The following is a 23,702-nucleotide window of genomic DNA, read 5'->3' as shown; positions in this document are numbered from 1 at the left end:
TTTATTGAAGGATATTATCACTTTCTAAGGAACTAATATATGAGCTTTTTGCCACTAGCTGTCTCAGACAATTAACTTACAACTGATCACATTATCATTTTTATGACCTAAAACATAAGCAGGGTGATTATTTATAAATTGTCCATTCATTCATTCATTCAGCAAATATTTACTAAGTCTCACTATGCATGACATAATGTTCTAGAGGCTTGAAGCATTTCAGTAATCAGAACATAAAACAATACCTGCCTTTATGTAGCTTGTAGTCTAGATATTGAAATTCGATGAAATTATCTCCCAACACTACCTTCACCGTCACGATTGTATATCACTTCCATGTCAATGTAAATATACACGTGCTTTCATATATAAGTCATATAAAAACTCTTTCTAGGTTAGGGTTTGGAATTTGTGACTTGGATATACATAGAAAGACTTTATAGGTTTTTTTCTAAAGCTGTTTTGAGCCCCTCGTGGCTAGGTACAAAGCGCTGAACATATACACACAAGCATACATATGTACACTTTTTCTTCAAAGTGTTCTTTGCTAATATATCTAACCTAAGACTTGATTATTAAAAATAATGCTCCACATTCTGAAGATTATATTTAGTTTGTAAAGTGAGGCACAGTTTCATAAAAACCACTATAATAAAATTTCATTCCCTTCCTGTCCCTCATCACAACTCATTTCTTTTTGCAACACATCAAGTGTCATTCTTTACAATTAAAAAAAATCTTATTTTTTCCCATAGATGTTTCTGTGCTTCAAGTATTCATCTTTTAAGATATCTGAAGTAATTTTAAGTTAATTTCAATATTTGTTTCGAGTAATATGTTCAAATTATTTTTACAATATAGATCAAGACTAAGGACTTTTTGCAAAGAATTATGCCCAGTAAGGATACTGCACAAAGAAAATGGCTCATAAAAGCAAAAAAAAAAAAAAAGATTACATTTTATGTTGACAAAATTAAATACATGTTACCTATGTATTTAAAAGAGGAACCATGAATTAAATAACATTAATTTGAATGTAAGAAACAGTAGAAACCTATAGAACACCTCACAGTTCAAAACATCATAAAAAAAATTAGAATTTTCATTCACGTTCTTTCAATATTTTTATGATATCTTTCAATATTTTTATGATATAACATGTATGACTGTTGTTTAGATGCTTTAAAATAAATGACACTATATGCTTTCATTTGCATTACTAAATTTTTGTGAACTGTAGCATTTAAAAAAAGCATAACAGTTAGTGTATATAATTTAAGGACTAGGTAAGTAGTCCTTAAATATATTAAGATGAGAGAAAAGTCAATTTTAAAAAGTCAATTAGAATTTTTTCTTATTTCATAGAGAAAGAGATGGGTTAGAATTGAAGTTTAATTATTATATGTTTGTGTTACAACATATCAATCCAGTTTTTTCTCTCACTCTAACATAGGGCTCTATTGTGCTTCTATCCCTGGCATTCCTCCCTTCTTTCACATGATTCCACTAAATTTCCCCTCGGAAATGAAGAATTATATCTAGATTAAAATTTTCCTGTAATTAAAATGGCAATTTTTTACAGATTAAAATGATAACCATACAGCTATCAGAGGTAATGAACGATTCTCTACACTATGTTCATGTGGACATTGATCAATATGTTACTATGTTTACAGATAAGGTAAAATGTGATCAGGTGACGTGAAAAGATCAAGTAACTATTTTTGGTAAACAAAATGTAATGAGGTAAGAACATGATTTCATTAGCAAACCCCACCATCACTCCCTCATCATGTACCAGCACAGTAACATCTGGAGCGGTTAAAGCCACGGTCTATTCATCTTAGTCCAACACATGACCTGTTACACAATATCCCCTCAGCACTACTTTAAAAATATAAGTGTCATAAAAATATATATGATGCCCGGCCAGCATGGGTCAGCGGTTGAGCACCGACCTATGACCCAGGAGATCGTGGATCGATTCCCGGTCAGGGCACAGGCCCGGGCTGCGGGCTCGATCCCCAGCGGGGGCGTGCAGGAGGCAGCCGATCATTGACTCATCATGGATGTTTCTCTCTCTCTCCTTCTCCCTGCCTCTCTCTGAAATCAATAACGATATGTTAAAATATATATATGATAAAAGTGATAGCAACTCTTTCAGTCATCTAAAGAGGACACAATCCTAAGCTATTTGTAAATATGCTAACAAAGACATTTTACAGTGACAATCGGAACTGAGAAACTACCTCTTACCAAAGAAGACTGACATTTAAGAAGGTTTTCTGTCTTTTTTCTTGAGTTCATTTCTCAAAAGGTCTCTATATAAGAAAACCACTTCCACTCATAAATCATAGCTTTCCACTCTCTTCTTTATATTCTCTCTTCATGCTCCTTTACTTTATATTTCTTTGTTCCAAAATTTGGAAAGCTAGTCTATTTTCAGATATTAAAATAGAGATAGCAGTATTCCTTTCTAGCTTATTTTTGCTGAGAACATAGCTGGGAGAAAATCATTTGGTGGTATCACCTCACGGAGTAGGAATAAAACATAGTAAGGGTGAGTAGGTGACATCTTGTATGAGTATAAATATCTATTTTTTCCTTGGAGGAAGACAAACTTCATGTTTAGATTCCAGTATCTTTCCTCCAAACCAAGAAATGCTCCATTTTCAGGTATTTCAGTTTTCTGGAGCTGATCTGCATCTTGGCTGTAACTCTCAGAAATACATTTGCCTTCCCATGCTACTCCTGAGACGAAGCCAGTAGGAGGTCCAGGGAGAAAGGCAGTGGTCCCACAGGATGGGCCTGAGAACCCTGCTCACATTTCTTTCATGCACACATTCTTCAGCTGAGGATCTGGCCCGTGGTTATAGAAAAGTAATGCAAAATGTTTTTCTCATTGCAGTGGCTTTGTGATAGGCTGTGCAACTGACTAAGGAGGAAAGAGGGTTCTTTTCTTTGTATTTCTATTGTGTTCACCTTTGCTTATCATAAATATTTACTGAGTACCTGTGACGTGTCCAGCTCGTTGCTAGTCAGTGGGTGTAGAGCAGAAACAAAGAGACAAAACTTCCTCTCTTTTGCAGTTCATAATATAGTCAGCAGATAGACAATAAGCCAGAAAATAAAAAAGAAAACAGAACAGAGAATGTTATACTCACAAGCTGCTGTGATAGATATTTCTCTAAAAACATACAAGTTATACTGATGATGTGAATATATGTGTATAAGGTGTTGTATGTATATAAGGCACTTCAGATTCCTATATTCATTCTCTCAAGATTAACTATTCAATTGTAATAGAAAGAGCAGTAGAAGCAGAAGTTAGCACTTGCTGGTACTTAATCAGTGCCAGACCCTGTTCTATTTTTATTTTATTTTTAATTTTTTAAAAATTTATCTTTATTGTTGAAAGCATTACAAATGCCCCTTTTTTACCCCATTGATCCCCTCCACCCTGTACCCTTCCCCCCAGGCCGTCACTCCACTATTGTTTTTGTCCATGGGTTATGTATATATGTATATAAATTCTTATGATAATGTCTCCCCACCCACCCCCGCCTTCCCTCTGAGATCCCTCAGTCTGTTCCATGCTTCTATGTCTCTGGATCTATTTTGTTTATCAGTTTATTTTGTTCACTAGATTCCACATATGAGTAAGATCATGTGACACTTGTCTTTCTCTGGCTGGCTTATTTCGCTCAGCATAATACTCTCCAGGTCCCAACATGCCATCTCAAAGGCTAAGGGATCCTTCATTTTTATAGCTGCACATTTTAGAATAAGTATTGGCATGCTTAAATTAAAGCAAAACAAAATAAAACATTTATTGATTCCTCATTCCCAGTATGAAAGTAATTCACATTCTTAACATGCCAGGTACTTTCTAATGTGATCAATTCTACCGGTATGGCTCTACTTCCCCCCCACTCACCATGCAAGAGCTACTCATATTTACACTTTCCAAAAATAGGCGGATTCTGTGCGTTATCATCTTCTGTTCCCTACGCCTGAAATTCTTACGTACTTCTCCATCAACTGGCCAAACTAGAGATATTTTTAACATCTCAGGTGATAGTTATGTCCTCTGTGAAGCTTCCCTGCTCCTCCCGAGTTAAAATTCACCTCCCACCCTCGAGTGCCTCAGTCAGGGTTGATGACAGTGCTCGTCACAGGATTTTTTGCCTTGTCTTGTTTTGATCATTCCTTCGTTTGTATCTTCCTTTAGATTAGAATGGCCCCAAAGCATGGTGTGTTGTCATTTTCTTTTAAACATACAGACTTCTGAAAGTATAGCTTATATCATGCTTGGCATCTAGTTCATATTCAATAAATGTCTATTGAGGGAATGAACTGATCCTTACACGTTGACAACACAGTGCACTCAGGCTGCATGTGTTCAACTGGATTTGTGTTCAGATCACACACGACTTACCTTGCTCCTATTTTTTTTTTAAAAAACATGTTTAAGTGGAACAAGTCATATCACATTATGATTTGATTTATATTCAACATCTCTTGCTGCCCATGACAGGCACTTCATTTCTTTCCTTAAGTATTTGACCCACTTAAGAAGCTGCGAAACAGGTAATTTTTTAACTCTTTGGTTAATAAAACGACTACTTGAAATTTTGTTTCCTTCAGAATGCAAATTATTTAACTGTTGAAATATGTATTTCAAAGGCATCAGTGTTGATTATGAGAAGGAATATATCTAGAGCTGTTAGACTGATATCCTCAAATTACTAGTGTTCACATTTTAACTTGAATAGGAAAGAGAGCAGGAGAAAGAGCCTTTATTCATCAATCAATGAATCAACTTTTCTCTATTTCTACTCCCAACACTTTTTTCGAGAATTTCCTTACTTTGGTGCATTTTCTGTTATGAATGATCTGGTCACGGAAGTCTCTGATAGGAGTATGTTCTAAGGATGTTCGGACTTCTAATTGACCTTTGGCTCTTCCTGGGCCTTTCGAGCCGTATAGTAAACACAGAAGTCTAGATGTACTCCTCCTGAGGCTCTACTTATCCCAGTTACTTTCCAGAAGCCAAGACTGAGGAAGAGAGGCTTTGCATTGGCTCCTGCGAGGCACTGCAAGACCGTGCAAATCTGGGAAAAAAACAGGAATACAAGAGGGCAGGCCAGAGTTCACAGATTCTCAAAGGACACGGTGTTTTTAACTGCAGAGACCTGATGTTCCCTGTGCTTAAGCTGGCTACGAGTCCCCATTGCTTCAGGTGATGGGTGCTGTTAATTGTCACTAAGGGAAATTCTGACTTCAACTTTCACATCCTGCTATTTCTTCAACTCTCTATTTTTTAAATTTATTTTGGTCTTATGGTTTATCCATTACCTTTTGCAAATTTAAACATCCAATTAAATACAGCCTTTTGTAATTTATGGCACATCTGCGTCTTCTGTGGGATTTTCAGAATAAATAGTGTATAAATCTACTAGAAGTCAAAGGCCTCATTTATTTTTTATTTTAACATAAAAAGTAAACTTATTCTTAAAAAATATGTAAAAGGAGATTGAAGTGTAGATATGAAGCTTGAGAAGAATTAAATGTAAAATCAACTATGCTCATTATAGTTTAAGTAACTTTAACTTAGAGAATAAGTTGGTACCTAGAAACAAATGATCATATCCTTCTAAAAAAGTGTGTGTGTGTGTGTGTGTGTGTGTGTGTGTGTATAAATTGCTAGAGAACAGGTGAATTCATAAACAACTCTGTGATATTGCTGTATGACAACTGCATAGCACTTAATTGTTATGTTTGGTTACTATTTATTGTTATCCTTAAAAATAGATTTAATTACTAGAATTCCCAGAAAGACTAGTGAAATTAATATATGAAGAAAGTAATCTTTATATGTTTCCAGAGCCGATCCACTGTTTTCAAAAAATGTTTTTTTCACAGAGAAAAAATCAGTTATTTTACAAAACAAGTTATCTATATTAAAAAAGTAGAGACAGCTAGGGATTTCTAATTTTAATATTTGTAAATGTTGGATATAAGGGATCTTTCTATTAAAACACAGAAGTAGTAATATATGAGAAATCAGGAATGCTTTCCTAGCCAATAAATTATCACAGGATATTTGAGATCTTTTTTACACATAAAAAGTATTACAGTGTTTCTCAATTGTTCTGTTTTCCATAAAAAATAAAAGACAGATGCCATCTGAAGAGCAAATACACAGAGGAGAAAAACATAAAATATTTATGCTTTTATTAAAACAGTACTTCTTCCAAAAAGATATTAAGTGTGTTTATAAACTTAAACATGATGTTAAATTGGGCACTAAAATCTATAAACAGAACTAAAGGCCTTTTAACTATGAGAAATAAATGTGTCTAAACACATAAAATCTTGCTTATTGCAAGAATCTTGTTGTTAGAGTTGAACTCCAAATTCTACTTTGATATTCCTGGAAGTTAAGGCAAAATAAAAATGCTATGCTATAAAATTTTCATTGCCTGATAAAAGCAAACAAAAAAATTTATAGGAAAAAACATTTTTCCCTAATACTAACATTTAATCTTCTTTCTGAGAAGTTTAAATACACTCATTTAAACATTTGTTGCCAAATTCAGGCAAAGGAAGGGGTTCACTGCTCTGTCTGCCCTGAGGCCTGCGGGACCCAATGCTTTTGAGAGCCAAATGTTGAATACTAAGGAAGGAGTCAGAGTTTCTGCTCTTGTCAAAAAGCAAGTGAAGCTGTTCATAAATGAGTGAATCAATGAACAATGTTAAAAAACAGATTTTAAAAACTGAATACAGCTGTTAAATTTTGTTTCATCTCCCACTATTTGTATGTAATAATAATAATTTATATTATTATTATAATTATATTATAATTATTATAATTATAATTATATAAATCATTGCTGATTCCAAGTAATGATTTATATTAATAATATACAATAGAAAAACCTTTTTATATTTCATCCTTTCTAAAGCTGAACATATTAGAAGTAGAATGACTGAATTCTTACCACTTTAGAAAGTGAAAGATATAATTTAATCTTTTTATCTGTAAGAGGAATTTGTAATGCCTGATAGTAACTCAATTCGGCACATCTTCAATTTTGCAATAAACAGTTAATCAGAAACCAACTAACTATCCTGGAAATCCTCTGATTATGCATTAGAAACAGTCAAAATCACATTGAAAAGATAATTCAGAACCTCAGAGCAGCTCTAGAAATCCACTTGACATTTTGAATGAGCCAAGGTTAACAGGTGACAGGTTAATACTAGGTTCATAGGTTATAGGTACAGTGCGTTAACAGACAGGATAGGAAGAAATGTAACAGAAGACTAACCTCTTTCTCCAAATAAAATAAGTGTTAAAATTATATCAATTACTAAAAACAGCCTTCAGAATTCATCTACATATTGTGGTAGTGAGCTACAAGAGGCTGCATTCAACATAACATATGATAATATAAACATTTCACTGGGTTAATGTGATAGTCTTATGATCAATTTACCTGCAAGTGGGGAAAACAGACACTAATTAAACTACAGGTTGAACATCTTAAGATACTTTAGAAAAACTTTTATGATCTTCAAGGGTGAGAATTATGTGCAGCATGGTAGAAATAAATGAAAAATAGGTCAGTTTATAAATATTATTGCAACATGGCGTTGGCTTATTCATGCTGGCAGCCTAACTTCTAGAAATCAATGGACGTTCTAAATAATGTAGCATAATGCAAAGGCAGAGAGCTTTTAACCTTACAAAATGTTCAATAAGCAGCTTACACACGAACATGACACATACTTGGCTGCAACGTTGCGTTTGATTCCAGAGTGTGCTAAAACCTTACCTTCTATACTTGAGTCATTTATCTTACGGAAATACATTTAGCCTTGGTGACCTCTAGTATAAGGGTTTGAAATACTATATTTTACAATGCAAATGCAATTTTCAATTTGTCAAAGGCTGTTCCAATCATACCCTGTATAAAATATTTACTGGGTTTATTAAAAAGGACTCATGAATGGAAGTGGCTCTAGAGAAACATTGGAGAAAAAGGCCAATTATGTTCCTCTTGAAAACAAAATCACATTTTTGTATGATGAAATTACTCCATGGAATTCTTAAGCCATCAGAAGTTATGCCCAAGCAAAATTATATTGCCCCGCTTCTCTTTAACATAAAGGCAACTGAGCTGGTACCTGAAACTAGTAGACTGATCCTTGGTAAAATTTTAAAAAGAAGGTCCTTTTCTAAACACCTAGATTCAAAGAAGGAAAATAAATATATATATATATTTTTACTGAAGATATTTTATACTATCACATGTATGCATCTGTGTATTTATATGGGTTTTTTTTTCTTCTTAAATTTTAAATTAAGTATGCATTTTGGAAAGAATGCTAAGATAATTACTTTTGGAATTGCTTCATATTAAAACATGACTTTTTTGCTTTAGTTTTGATTTCATTGTTATGTTTTTGTGAATAATGAAAGTAGGGGCATTCTTAAATACCACCTAGTAAAAGATAACATTTTAAAACTTTTCTTAAACTAATGGTAGAATGCAAATGAAAGTATAGCAGTTTATGAGAGAAAATAACCCAGAAGAGTCTGGTACTCTATTTCACATCTATGAAAAAATTCAAAAATCATTAAAAATACCATTGTGAAGATCTGTATTTTGACAAGTCTGTGTCCTATTTCTGACAATGTTGCCAAGACAAGAAAAGGATTTTTCTTTTCATGTTAACTTCTAAGGGCTGGGAATTTAAGATAAGCCCAAACATTTCTTCCTTACTCAAAATCTAAAAAACTGTCCATTTTTAAAATTTAGTCCATATTAAAGAGTCTCATTTCAAGTAGCACTCTTCTTTTTTTAGTGTATGTTTTTATTGATTTCAGAGAGAGGAAGGAAGAGAGAGACACAGAAACATGGGTCGGCTGCCTCCCGCACACGGCCTGCTCGGCACTGAGCAGGCAACCGGGCATTAGCCCCGACGGGACCTGAGCCCGCGGCCTCGGGCTGCACGGGACAGTGCTGAGCCAGCTGTCACACGGGCCGGGCCGGGCAGGGGGCCCTCTTCTTAAAGACGGCAGCTCTCGCACGGGAAGGCTTCCACAGGTGAGCAAAAGCCTGCTTACGTGAAGCTGGACCACTGCACGTCTGTCTCAACCCCGGGTCCAGGCTCCCTCGCCCGACTCCTTTGGGCCCCAACCTTGCGCACTGCCCACAACTCTGAAAACAAAAGGCACTTTCTAAAGTCTTGTTCAGGAGGGGTTTATACTATGTTTATAGCACTCATAAAGCCAGCACTTAATAGATAGAATTCAAGTCCTGCCTCATTCACTTTTGTAAGGAAGATTCAAGTTGGTTCTTTCCTAGAAGTGGCTGAAATCCTAATACCCAAGCGTCCTACATATTTTATGGCCAGCGCTGGAAGCATCTCTTCTTGTTGGCCCTCTAACTCTTCTTGAGAAAGACTAAAGAAAACCCCGAAGTCAAAAATACTGCCAGTTCATATGAACTAAGCCAGAATGTAAGGATCCGCTAGCACGGGGCAGGGACGACAGCAATACAAACACAGTAGGCACGGTCCTGGTGGTCAGCAGTCTTCTGCGTCGTGGGTGCGGCATTAATGCGGTAGAGTGGGAAATGTAACGCTGTGCTTTATGGGGCTCCGCGGGGGCCCCAAGCACTCACTCATACACCGGCACAGTTGGGGAGGGTTTCCTTCAAGACGTGACATTTGCACAAAATGCTCAATATTGTGTAGCCAGGAGAAGGCAGGGACTCAAAAAGAAATTAAGAAAATTTCTGGTAGCGAGAAGAGACCAATCAAATAGAGAAACAGAGAGAAAAGTAGAGCAATGAAATAAACTTGGCTTCAGAGAAGCTATTATAGAGAAGATCATGACAGGAAACTGTAGAGAAGGGCGAGTGGGGAAATCGCTAGGTGGGGGTGGGGTGCATTGGCTGATAAACCATTTTCATGAGCTTGGATCTTCTAAATAAAAATAATGAGTCACTGAAAGCCTTCCAGCTGCCTGTGGTCAAAGCAACTGAGAGCAAAACACCTGATGTCTGAGTAGATGAATGAATTCAAAAATATATATGTAAAATATATAAATATATATATAGTCATCATCAAATATATTATATATATATATGTGTATACACACACACACACATATATTAGTTAAGAGCTTGCTATAACCTTAGCTTTGACCTGTGTTAGATAGAAGAAACTACAGTAAAAATCAAATTTTACACATGAATAGTTATAACTTTATTTGAAAACTAAGGTGATATGTACCAATTTTTGTTACAGAAATCACTTGGATAAGCAGTTAAGTAGAGAGGATGATTACAATGTATTTCTTCCTCTCTACAGCAATTTAAATATATCAGTGTGAATGTCAAATTAAAAATAAATGAAGTTTACATTTAAGTAAAATAAGAGGGCTATAACATCTTCCAATTTTATTTGTGGAATGTTTTTATCATCTAAGTCTCATAATGAAAAACTTTTCCCCAATGACAATAATTCATTAAGGCTGCTACTTTAAATAGGTACAATATATTTATAAAGAAGTAAATAATAATTAAAATAAAAGTAATAGAAAGTGTTTCCTTTTCTGTATTGTTCTTCTTAGTTGCTTAGTCCTAGGCTTAGGGATTATATTTTAATTACAACAAATTATATTGCACCTTGAAAATCCCTTAATATTTCCGTCCTTTATATTTCAGTAAAATGTCTCTGGTTTTGAACTAAAGAAGTCCTCTCTCATACTTTCTGAAATGATGCTCATGTGCCTCACATTTCTTACACACGAAGAGCCCTGAGATGGGCATCCAATTCAATTCCTTGCACTCTTCCAGGGCATTCCAAGAAATTAGTGATCATGGAAACTCCTAGTGAGCATTCCCAATCCACATAATGACATTTAAATGTGAATTTTAACAATTATCAATCATAATGTCAAACTACACTACCACACTACTGCCAGTCCTTATGTTTAAAGATTCAGATATTCTATCTTGAATCTTCAACCAAGAAAGTCCAAAGATATGAGATAACATACATTATAATTTACGATCGTGTGTGTCAGTAGACTATTTCAGTATTTGTTCTTAACAAAGAATAGAAATACAGGCAATATCAAATGCAACCTGAATACTAAATGTAAAATTAATGAGCATTGTAATAACCTCTCAAGGGATGTATAACAAAACACTATATTTAATATTTTATCTCAGCTCCAAAATGTAGCAAGTTCATGACCCTATAACTTAGAAATTTGAAAGTTGTCAAATTCTTTTTATTTTACAAGAAAGATGGGATGATTTTTAGCAAACATACCCACACATTTCTAACAAGCAAACACAGAGACAGATGGCCTTGTCTCCTGATGCCATTTGTTAGAAACAGGTGTCAAGGGAAGCTTCTTCAGGGTATTTTAGGGTATTAAATCCACTTTTAAATATACTCTAATATTTTAATATTTAGTTGCTTTTATGAGATTTTATTTGCATATGTTGACATAGAATTTTAAGCACACAATTTCTTAAGCTATTGTTTTAAATTGTAATAAAGTAAATCTTATTTTAAACATTTGACAGAAAAACATGAAGCATTAAAAATAACGGGAGGAGTTCACTAGAAATTTCAAGTGAATTCAACACCTGATTATCTTTCAGCATTTTAAAGTTTATGGTTAATTCTGCACAGGAGACAGTTGTTTATATAAATATTTTGTCATACTAGTTTATGCACAAGTGTTCATTTTCACTCCTGATGAACTTTAGAAATGTTTGGTAAGACCAAATAGAATTTGTTTTTAGAGCCCATGTTTAAGTTATAAAAAATTAAAACCTCTGTACACTACTGTTCTGCTGTTTTTTCTAGTGTTATCAAGACTTCATCTAGTCTTAGTATCAGAACATGTTACTATAAATGGCAATCTCCTTCAAGATATATTCCAAATACACTTTTAGGTTAAGTGATGTTCATTTTGGAGACCTACTAAACATTTATTTCAACAACCTCAAATGTGTTCTTTCTTTATGCCTTTTATTTTCTTTTCACAAAAATGTACTGTTTGTGTTTTTCTATTTATGCTTCTCAGGTACTCCCATAAGACATATATTGGTATATAAACTGCAGTTAGGCAATAATAATAATAATAATAATAATAATAATACTCTGAGCATTGTGTAAAGTAAAAACTGAGGCCCCTAATTCATTTGCTCCTAGACTTTGGCAGCTCATACCCTTATTTCAGATTTACACATTCGTTGGTATCTTATAAACAAATGAGTATATCTGAGCCACGCTATTCATTTTCTGAACTCAGAATTCTAGAATTGAATGTGAGACATCACAGAGACCAAATAGTTTAAATCCTTCCTGTACATATGAGAACGCAGGGAACATGGAGTGGTGTGATTATGGGCCCACAGAACACAGGTCAGAGCTAACCTAGGTCTCCCGACTCACAGTAAAATTCAGCTAATTAACCAACGTCAAATATGGGAACATTTTAAACTGCAGAATTTCTAATCATTATGAAAAGCAAATGTAAACCCACACAGTAAAGTCAGATTCCCAGCTTGGTTTTCCCCATGGCATGTTCTAACCCACTCAGTAGAACAACCTCTTCTCTGTCCCATTGGATGAAACTGAGTCAAAATCCAATGAATTTTCAGAATACTCTCAGAAAATTAGAAGTTTTCTTTGTAACAATTAATGTACATGATCCGCTGTACTACTCAAGCCTCAGACCTCCCTCTACTTCCTCAGCTGGGGCCTGCTGAACTCACTGCCTTCAACGGAAGGAGAGATGTATCTCCTTCCTTTCCGACTACTCAGAACTTCTTTGCTTCCCCTTCCTTCTCCTCAGTTTCAGAACAAGGGTGAGAACAGAAAGATAAATAAATAAAGAGGAAACATTACTTTACTGATACTGCTCTGGGCTGGAGTTGGCACTTTAGGCCCATGGCAGGTGCTTAGAGGCATCTTCCTCACCCTTTTCTGGAACACTTGTTTCTTTGATCCAGTGGAGAGACATCCCAACTGCTAGGGATCTCTCCCCTGCAGGGTCCAGTAGGAAGTGGAATGCTTTTTCTTCAGCTGTTCAATTTAAGACTGTTTTCTTATACCTGGGAATCCTGGGACCCACCTCTGTACAGGTTACTTTATCCCTGTTGACGATGTAAGACAACCCCAAGCTGGCTCTCACTCACAGAGGACCGGCATCTGGTCTGGGGTGAACCTTCAGTATTCTTTGTCTGCCACATTCTGGGACTGAAAGTCATTCCAAGGTGCCAACATATCACCTTTAAAATCTCTCAGGCCTGAGTCAAACTGGTCCACTATGTGTCCCAAGTTCTATGGTCGTATATTTCATCCTCCAATGGGAGCCACCCTTGTGCTCGAGGGGACACGTTTTTCCCTCGGGGAACAGCAGAGGACACATACATGAAAAGCTCCAGAATTTCTCTTCTTTATACAAAATCTGATACCCCCGGACCCTCAGTTTGGTGGGTGTGATGTGTAGTACACACTACTTTCCCATGCTCCTTGGCAAGTCCGATGTGATAGTCCACACATCGCTTTGGAATCAGTGAGCACTTTCTTGGGGTCTCAACTGAGACTGTGATTAAAACAATTCCACAATTCCATTTAATCATCTTGTCATAGATTCATAAAGAACATGTAGCATTCATTTTTTTTGCATTCCCAGTGCTTATCACAGTGATTGAAACATAGCAGGTATTCAATAACTGTGCTTTTTAAAACTGATTGAAGTGATTGTTAATTTAGACCCTGCAGCATGTGTTCTCAGAAAAACAAAAGTGTAAGTGATTTTTGATTTATTTTCTCCCATGAGTCCAACAACAAATTTTTCACCAAGTGTTGATTTTATATCTTTCCTATCACTGAAATCTTTGCCCCACTCCACACTTTTTCTTTATCCACTGACTTAATTTAGGTGTTCGCCTCTCACCTGGACTGTTGTAAACATTCCTATTTCTCTATAGTACTTCCTTTTCCTTATAATCAATATTTTATACTGTCTTCAAGGATATTACTCTAAAAATTCAAATTTGATCATTTACTCTATCCCATTACTCTGCCTTCTGTTTAACCCACTTCTGTTTTCCTCTCACACACTGAAGAGAGTCCAAATTATCCAGAAAGACATGACCACCTTTTGCAATGTGACATCTGTCTAACTCCCCATTACTGGCTTATATCATTCACCACTTTTACCCTACTGAATTTCAATAATATTCAACCACAAAGAGATTATGGATTGGGCCATGTTCTTTCCTAATTCCCAACTTTTGCAAATGTATTTCCTTTTCAAGGAATACTTTCCTCTCTTGTTTATCTGGTGAACTTCAAGGGCCAGTGCAAATGATATTTTACAACTCCATTCAGAACTATTTCCTTATTTCTGCTAACTCCAGACCTTATGCTATTAATGTATATATTACTCTATGTTTTTTGTTTATATATCTGTCTTTTCAACTTGACTGAAGAGTAGTTTCTTTACTATAATCAGCAAATATATGATTGCAAAAATCAATAAATTTAAAAAATTGTTAAGCTGCTAGGGTGTTGGTAGGAGAAATATGCATCATAAGCATAGCATCTGGAATACAAATGGGGAGAATGCAATGGAAGGATTAGCTGTGTAAATTATATAGTACTTATTAGCTCCATTTATTTTCATACAGTTTAATAGTCACTAGACTATTACAACATCAAAGTGGTCTGATTCTCCCTACTTAGACCTGCAAATAGTTTAGTCAAACTAACACTACAGTGGGCAAAGTGACCTCAATGGTAAAAGTATGCATAGAATCAGTATTTTGAGTGTGTTAAGATTCTCCTGATTAACTACTCATAGCTATTGGGCAATTCATGTCAAGTTGAATGGGTCTTAAAAGATAATGAAATATTGTGAAATAGTGATAACAAACTCACAGAGGTTTCTGTATTTTCTAGATTGTTGTTTTTCAATTAGCATGTACTCTGCAAATGAGCTAGGCATCTATTGGTATAATCTTCCAGGTATGAAGCTGAATCCCCTCCTAAATACAGGTTACTATTAGTAACCTAATAACCAACCCTGGTTAAGACATCTTAATAAACAGGCTGGTATTCTGTTGTGATCTATCTCCACATGAGACACTGTGTTTGTGATGCACTCAGAATATCTGAGAAACATCTTTAATAATCCACAAGGTAGCTTTAAATTCTCAGCCCACGAAAATATGGAAATTGCTCTCATAAACTCTTAGAATGCCACGTCTCTCCCCTGATAAATTGACGTTTTAAGGAAATGGCTCTAATTCTCAGTCTAGACATTTAATGGAGACATGCCTCTTTAAAATGAAATAATAGGAATATACTGCTTCACTTTTGTTCTTGGTGTGCAATTTAATCTTAATTACTTATCTTAGGTTGAATTGCCTAAAAATCAGAGCCTGCATAAAAGATTATGTGCTAGCATTTTATTAAAGAGTCCAATCAGTCCTCGGTGATTAAGAGAGAGGGGAGAAAAAGCAGTGAGGCGTGGATTAAGGAAAAAGACATGTAATGAGGAGAGTTACCTAGATGGCCACTGATAATCATCCATCGCCAGAGAAGCCTTACGAATAATGATACATGAGAACAATCATCTGTCAGGGGCAGTACTTATCTGGTTCCCAATCCCTTCCTGATCAAAAGCAGCGAGAGTTTATAACTCCCCCTCCCCACGCCAGGTCTGATACCAGGTCTCCTTAGGGAGCTGTTTAGGAAGCCAGAGTTCCAATGGAACCTGGTCATTCAAGTTCTCAGTCATCTTTTTTCAGTCAGTGTCAAGCATGGGGTTTTATGACGTCTTACGGGATTAACTGTAGCAGCAGCAGTAGATACAGGCTGCGTAGCTGGAAACTAATTCAGCCAGTTACTAAGGGGTGTCCGGCCAGCGAGCCAGGCAAGTGCATGGAGCCACGGGCAAGCACAAACAGAATCCTTTACCTACATCTCGTGCCTTTTCATGACACCAATGTGTAAAAGCCAGTTTTGCCTGAGAGCTATCTACCTACCTCAGATGGCTGGTTTATTTATTGACTTATTTTTGTGTGCTTGCTGCAGAGCAAGCAGTTGTATACATTTTTGAGTTGACCAAACAAGAGTAAACAGGTGGTCAGCTTTCAGTTTAAAAACAAACAAACAAACAAAAAGCAAAATCCCTTGAATGGCTTCAAACAAAGAAACAAGCGAAATTAGTCACTGGAGTTGGAGAGGGTATGGAAGCGTGTCATCTCATCATCAGGGCACTGGCCTAGAGCTTCTTACCTGCCTCTAGTCAGGGATCGTTAGTAGACTAAAAACAGCCGGGTGTCTGTAATGGCAAAGGGAGAGTGGTGGAAAGTAAACTATAACAATCTCATGAACCACTGCAAAAGGAGACCATGTTTCCTAATGTCTATGGTATTTGTCTGTTATGAATATCTTTTTAGTCAAACTAATAAATTTTCTTTTGTTAGTGACAAATGGTTGCTGTGATTAGTAATTGTTAGCTTTGGGGAAATCAGTGCCAGCATTTCTAGGAGATTATGTACCATCCTGAGGGTGTTTGGTGTGAAGGAGAGTGATGCTGAAGAACTCACATCAGGGTCACTAATGGAACTGAGACTCCTGTATATAAATGTGCAGAACTCTGAGGTTTTAATCTGAAGAGGTGCTTGTCTAGCCCACTAACTAAATAGGAACATGTGTTTTTCTTTTAGCGTCTCATTGTCAAACCACAGCTACCCAATTCATTTTTGAAAATGCAAAGTCAAGAACCTGACTGTTTGTAGAGTATAGTTTTAGAGAAAAAAGAAAGAAAACAGATGTGGGTATGTTTTATTCTTTTAAAATGTATTACAGATGAGTGCTAAATAACCCAAACATTTTCTGACTGGCTAATTCTGAGATGCATTAGTCTGAAATACATCTTCAAACTATGTTCCACTTCTCTCTCAAACTCTGTTATAAATACTGGTGACTACTTGATATACATTAGGAAAAAAAGGAAAAAAAAAAAGTATTAAATAGAGTTCAGTGTTTTGCTCCAGACTTAAATGGTCTTATTTTCCCAATAATAAATACGATAACATGTTTACCATAGAAATATTAGAAAACCAGAGAACAACAAGAAACTAACTAAAAGGTACCCTAAATCCCTGCCCCTGGAAATAATCACTGTGTGAACTGGGGATATATATAGGTGTCCCCTGAAAAAATATATACACACTTTGAATGATTATAAAGTCAGTGTTTATTAACATACTGTTCATTTTCAAAATTTAAAAGAATCTACAGAAATGAATATATATCTATATCTATATTTTTGTCAATGCCTGGTTTCAAACTGATGACCGTTCTGGTCCATCTGCTGATATCGTGAAGCAATGGAATCGCAAACATCAAGAATCATTTTGTTTAGCACTTGTGCATACCTCAATTCATCAACTGTTGCTGGTTGTGTACTATAAATGTTATCTTTTATGTATCCCCTCAAAAAAGTCTAGTGAATAAATTTTCTTTGTTCAAAGCTTAGTTTGACTGAAAAGAATGAAACATCAATTGAGGTAGCAGCTGTTAAAGTGTGTATGCATGTTTCTGGGGCACCCTGTATTTTAGAACCAGTTTCTACAAGGAGTAATATACCTCAGTGTATTCTCAAAGTAGCTAAAGAGCAAAACCATAATAAAAAAATTATATAAGGGAAACTAATTAAACTTAGCTAAAACAGCTATGAACAGCATAAATACAGAGAACAGAGTTACTTTAAAAATAAAACATAACTTTCACTTATCTCCCCAAAAATAAAATATCAAGATTAGAAAATTTAAATATCAAAAAGAACATGGATTTATTAAAAAACCAATCTCTCTCTCTTTCTCTGTTTCCCTTTCTCTCTCTCTCTCTCTCTCTCTCTCTCTCTCTCTCACACACACACACACACACACACACAGGAGCTGGGTATTCATAGGCTAGACGTCCTATGATAATAAACTCAAAATACTACATAGGAAACCTGCTTCAATGCACAATGAGTTGGTGGAGTCATTGAGGTGCCAAACTAAAATTACATGCCACAAATATATATTTTTGTTACAACTGAATGACTAAAAAATTTCCAGGGAAGCAAAACACATCAACAATGACATCTTGAAACATAAGCCTTTTGATTGTCAGTAGAAATGATGGATAACCCATTAAATTAAGTAGCAAGGTATTAATATATTTTTCATTCCAAAAATTAAAAAAAACATTGCATCCCGTTCACTCCATTATCAACTCAATCACTTTTAATAATTATGATAATGTTAGAGATCTTAATTTTTTATCACTAGAATAATAATGGCATTGCATTTTATCTATATGAGTTAGAAAGAAATTATTCCCTTAGTGGGCCAAATAGTTACAAGTGTTTTTTCTAGAATAAAGACATTTCTAAGACAGCAAAAATCTCATTTCCACTCCAATTATCATTTATCCTTTGCCCAATTTATTATTAGTATTTCTCTGAAAATGCTATAATACAAATGATTCGTATACGTTTTAACATGGCTTCACGTGTTCAAAGGAATAATAAAATCATAAGAGCACCCATGTATAGTACCACAATCTCATTTTCAAATGGTACTAATGAGGGCATTTGTGTACCAGAAAAAACTAAACTGCACATATCACACATGGCCCTACATCCCATTGCTATAATGATGCATCACCTCTTGTGATTTATTTCACTCCTTGAAAAAATGGCTAACCTGTTTAATACATGTTCTCTACAGCTACAATTTTAAACTTTAGGGTTGTTTTAACTGTATCACATGAATACTGCATCCATTTTATTATAATTCTAGAGTAGCACACCTATTTCACATTAATTATGGATATAATTTGGTTATATTATAGTAGTAAGAAATTTTCTGATATAGAAAATTAATAGAATTGAGTTTCAGGGATTTGTAGTCTTACTAAAATGATCAGTTAATAACAACTTAGAGAAGATAGACCATGGTGATTACATCAAAATCTATAATTCACTAAATCAAGTATTGAGACAAATAGCACTTACAAAGCATTACAGCAATCTATCCTAGCTTAGGGTGCTTTATTGTGTAAAGATTCTAGATAAAATAGATTGAACACATATCTTATTTTCACTGGTATTTATTTTAATATAATATAAAGCCAAGCTATAAGTCTTCATAGGGCAACCAATACCAACAACTAATCTACCAATATTGCTATCAGAAGAACAACATAATCACATAAATTCAAAGAGATGAGTAATGTTTAGCATGATAGATGCCTCATAAGTCATAGTAATTCCACATAAATTACACTTGTTGATATGGTCACCGCACCCAATATTTCTCATATTTATATTGTTTATTTTAAAATTGTAAGAAAGATTCAATGCTGCAATACCAAAACTCTCAAACAACTCAAAAGCAGATTTTTCATCTCTTCAAAAGCCATTGTTTTTGAGTTGCTTAAAACAAAGTTCTGCTATAAAAATAAAATAGAAAATCTAGGCACTTTACCTGATTTTAAGTGAAAAAGTAATATGCATCTTATTAAGTTTAATTAACAAATGTTTACCCCTTTTTAAACAGAGGCCTGAGTACACAATTTAATCTTTCATAGAAAGTGCTACTAGTCAACTATAAAATGGAAAAGTGCTATAAAATTATTAAGACAAGAAATGAAAGCTTTTCTGACAGCCTGCATGGTGGCCACAGATTCCTCCGTTACTCTATGCCCCTTTGCAAAATGACTACTCTTCAAACTTCAGGAGGCAGAATCAATTTCTCTGTCCCTTGAATTGAGGCTTAGCCTGTGACTTGTATTGGCTAATGGGCCATTAACAAATTTGCCATAAGCAGAGGCTTGAGCAGCATTTGCACACTCGTCTTGCTGCTGGGAACCATTTTGTCACCATGTCCTCAAGCTGGGACCAACCTCCTGCAGGATTCAGGGTTACGTGGAAGGCTATCTCAGCCTTTATAGCCAGGGAGACATGCCTGTGAGGATCTTTCAGATTATTTAGCTCCAGACCAGTTAGTACATCACCTGGCTAATGCACAAAATTGGGAGAAATAATTAATGTTTATGGTTTTAAGTTTTGGGCGAAATAGCTTTTTTTTTTTGGCAGCAAAAGATAGTTAAACCAATCTTCATATAATGCTTTTAAGGAACTAAACAATTTTCATAACTATCATAACAACAAAAATAGCCTAGATAACAACAGGACTAAAGGAAAATGGTAGGTTAAATGTGATAACATTATAGTATAACATAGAAGTCTTAATTGATCAAAAATAATACTTTATATACTTCCCCATAGAAACTATGTTCATTAATTTAAAAAATTTTGAAGTAACGAGCAAGGTTAGATGTTTACTTGACTGTTCAGCTTATCAAACATTATTCCATATAAAATGTAAAGCACTGGGAAAATATTAGAATTAGTTTCTCTGCAAAAGCCTTTTCCTGTATTGGATGATCTCCTACAATCCCTCTTTGATAAGCTCTGTTATCTGGCATGGCCAGGAGTATTTTGAGCATATCTTTCCAGTTCAATTTTGATGAGCAAAATAAGATGACAACATGGTGTAAGTGGAGTAAGTTGATCGAAATGCAACCTGAGATGCTGATTGCAAATCACAGATAAGTGAAGAGGGCAAGGCTGGAACGGTGTTCTATAGGCACTGATTCAGAAGACAAACAGTAAGTTGAGACATTTACGTTAAGTTCCTCTTTTGTAATTAAGAATAACATAAGGAAATGGTAATTTGAAGTATCAGATCTAAATGAAACTTAAAAAAAGAGTAAAGGGGAAATAGAAAAAATTTTTAAAAAAAAGTGTTAAAAGCCTGCTTTTTTTTTATCTTGCACAAGTACCAGAGGGTAAAAGACAGGAAGAAGATGCTGGTTTATAGCAGTTTGTTTTAGCAATTCATTTCATAAATAGTTCCTACCAAGGAATGAAATGGCAGACAATTACTAATTACACCTAAAATTTTTTGAAGGGCAATATATGCGCTGGTTTACATTTTAAGAAATGAGAGAAAGATGAAAAGAGAATAAAAAGAGAAAATATTTTTAACTTAAATATCGGAAAAAAATAATACAGCTAAATAACTTTCAATGAACGAAATGAAACCGGAGCATAGCTATAAATGAAACAGTGAACATAAGACACACAAGATACGAGATTTAAATCAATATTCTTCTTACTGTCTCCTTCCTTACTTCCCAGTCATTTAGGTTTCCAAGCTAATGCTTTAGTGACCTGGTTAAAGATTGGAACAATGTAATTAAGCTCCAGAGTGGTGGTGTTACTGCTATAATTAGCTAGTTATTAATAATAAGAAGGAAGCAAAGAAAAGGCCAGACATTAGAAGCATGGCCACCTGGGCAGCTTCACCAGGGAGCTGCAATTTCATATGCCTCAGGGAACCACTGGTCCATTCCCCACAGATCGCTGGGGGAAGGGGTGCAGCAAAGAGGGAGAGGGGCTTATGCACAGTGAGCTGGGGTGACGTGCTGTAGGGAAAGTACTTGCCTGTCGGTCCAACCTGGAAACAAAGATAATTGGCTGGGAAGGGGGTGGGCAGAGCCACGACAAGCACACAAAATCCTGAAGGCTTAATTGGTTATGCTCCTAGTTAAAATCTGCAGGCAAAGGAATGCTCTCTCTCCTTCCTCTAGCTTTGCTCTCCTTTCCCTGTACTCGCCCATGCTCCCTCCACAGCCATGTGGCCCTAGAAGCTACCAGGCCCATGGCCATGCGGACCCCACACGCAATGGACTGCAGCTGGGAACACAAGCCAAGCTAGTCAGGTGCTGGACTGGGCGGTGCAAACGGAGTGGAAACTGGGCTCTGCTGCACACACAGCTCAGCTTCTTCCTCAGCGGACAGAGGGAGATGGGACCTTGGAAACTCAGAGGTTTCATTCCACACAAATAAATATCACTAATTCTCTCAAGCAAGTCTCAGAAAATTACATTTCTCCTGACATTGCAAGAAGCCCACTTCCACTGGCAACAGATGGGAACAAGGAGAGCACCCCACCAATAACAGTGTTAGGGTCAAAGACCCAATTCAGCAGCACAAAGTAAATTTTATCAGTTCAGAACATGTATTTGCATATCTTAAAATCAATGAAAAATATGTAAATATAATTTTTTTTGTTACTATCCACTTTTATAAAAGCTGACAAATATCTTTGGTATTTCCCAGATTTTCTCTCCCTTTCTCCACTCTTTTTTTTTCTTCCTAAATTGTATAGGTCAATCTAACCTTTCTTTGGCAAAAGGACTCTTTCCTCTTTGGGTATGTAAAAGGGAAATTACAAGATTCTCTTGGCCCTGAGTGACAGAGCATTCAAACTAGAGCCCTGAACTGAGTTAAGATTATTGTTCTATGATATATACTTGCTGTAATCATTTACAGATACAAGTGTGTAAATTAAAATGGTCTTCTGTCCTCATATTTAATTCCATTATCTGATGTAAATTCTGTTAACAAATTGTTGGGCATTTTTCTATTACATTTTCCTTTTTTATAGAAAAATACAGGAACCTGTATTCTATAATTTTAATGTATAACATAAACATGTCAATGATGAGAGGTTTTGGTTGTTGCTCTTAAAAAAGAGGGAAAGGTTAAAAGAGAATAGACAAGAGGGTAAGAATGACTCAGTATTGTGGTAACCCTAGATCTCTTTAATGCTTTATTTTATCTCTACAAAATAAAAATAAAAATTACCTGCAAATATATGTGTGCCTTTTAGGGGGTGAAAGTAGGGAAATCCAAGGATTGATAAAGATTCAAATTTGGGTAGATGTCATAAGAAAGAAAATAACTTTCATATAATGTATGAATTCAACAGTGACAGGCAAAATCATGACTATGATTTTGTGCCTTTACAGTGAAGAGGAAGCTTATTATGATAAAATATTAATAAAAAGTAGTTAGAGTATTTGTGATTAATTTAATTTTTTACAATAAGAAAAGTATAGAGCAACACTAGAAATATTGGTCAAAACCAGTGTTTTTCAAGCTATAATGCAAGAATACCAAAGGTCCAACAGATTCCTGTCATGGGTGGGGTAGATCTTCACGGCCATTTGATTTACATTGATTTTGGTTTTTATTAAGATTTCACCTGAAGGAAGACTGTCACATCTAAAAGTTATTTATAAACTACCAATCCAGCAAATAAAACTATAATTTGTAATAATTAAGAGCAATTTTTAGTTTTAAGATACTGAATATTTCTATTTTTAAAATTTCCCTTTACTTGCTTATTTTTTATTATTTTATTTATTTCTCACATTTATTGGGGTGATATTGGTTAATGAAATTATATAGGTTTCAGGTGTACAATTCTATAATACATCATCTATTTACTGTATTGTTTGTTTACCACTCCAAGTCAAGTCTCCTTCCATCACCATTTATCCCCCCTGTACCCTCTTCCACCTTATCTGTGGCCTAGTATTGTGCCTTTTATAAAATTTCTAGCAGTCTGTCTTAGAAATATTAAAAAGAATGATTGTCTAACACATTAAAATACAGTTACCAAAAATAATGGGAGAGAATAAATAGCTTTTTCAGTTAATGAAATATCTGTTTATTA

General features: G+C 35.2%; 1 protein-coding gene across 1 annotated transcript in view; it reads right to left on the bottom strand.

Annotated features, from left to right (window-relative positions):
• Positions 1–23,702, bottom strand: part of SGCZ (sarcoglycan zeta) — a 176,643-nt gene that overhangs the window by 59,562 nt on the left and 93,379 nt on the right. The gene's annotated exons all lie outside the window — the stretch shown is intronic.

The sequence above is a fragment of the Miniopterus natalensis genome, chromosome 2 (genome assembly GCF_054644295.1).
Source record: "Miniopterus natalensis isolate mMinNat1 chromosome 2, mMinNat1.hap1, whole genome shotgun sequence".
NCBI lineage: Eukaryota > Metazoa > Chordata > Mammalia > Chiroptera > Miniopteridae > Miniopterus > Miniopterus natalensis.
This window is presented reverse-complemented; position numbering and strand designations above follow the sequence as displayed.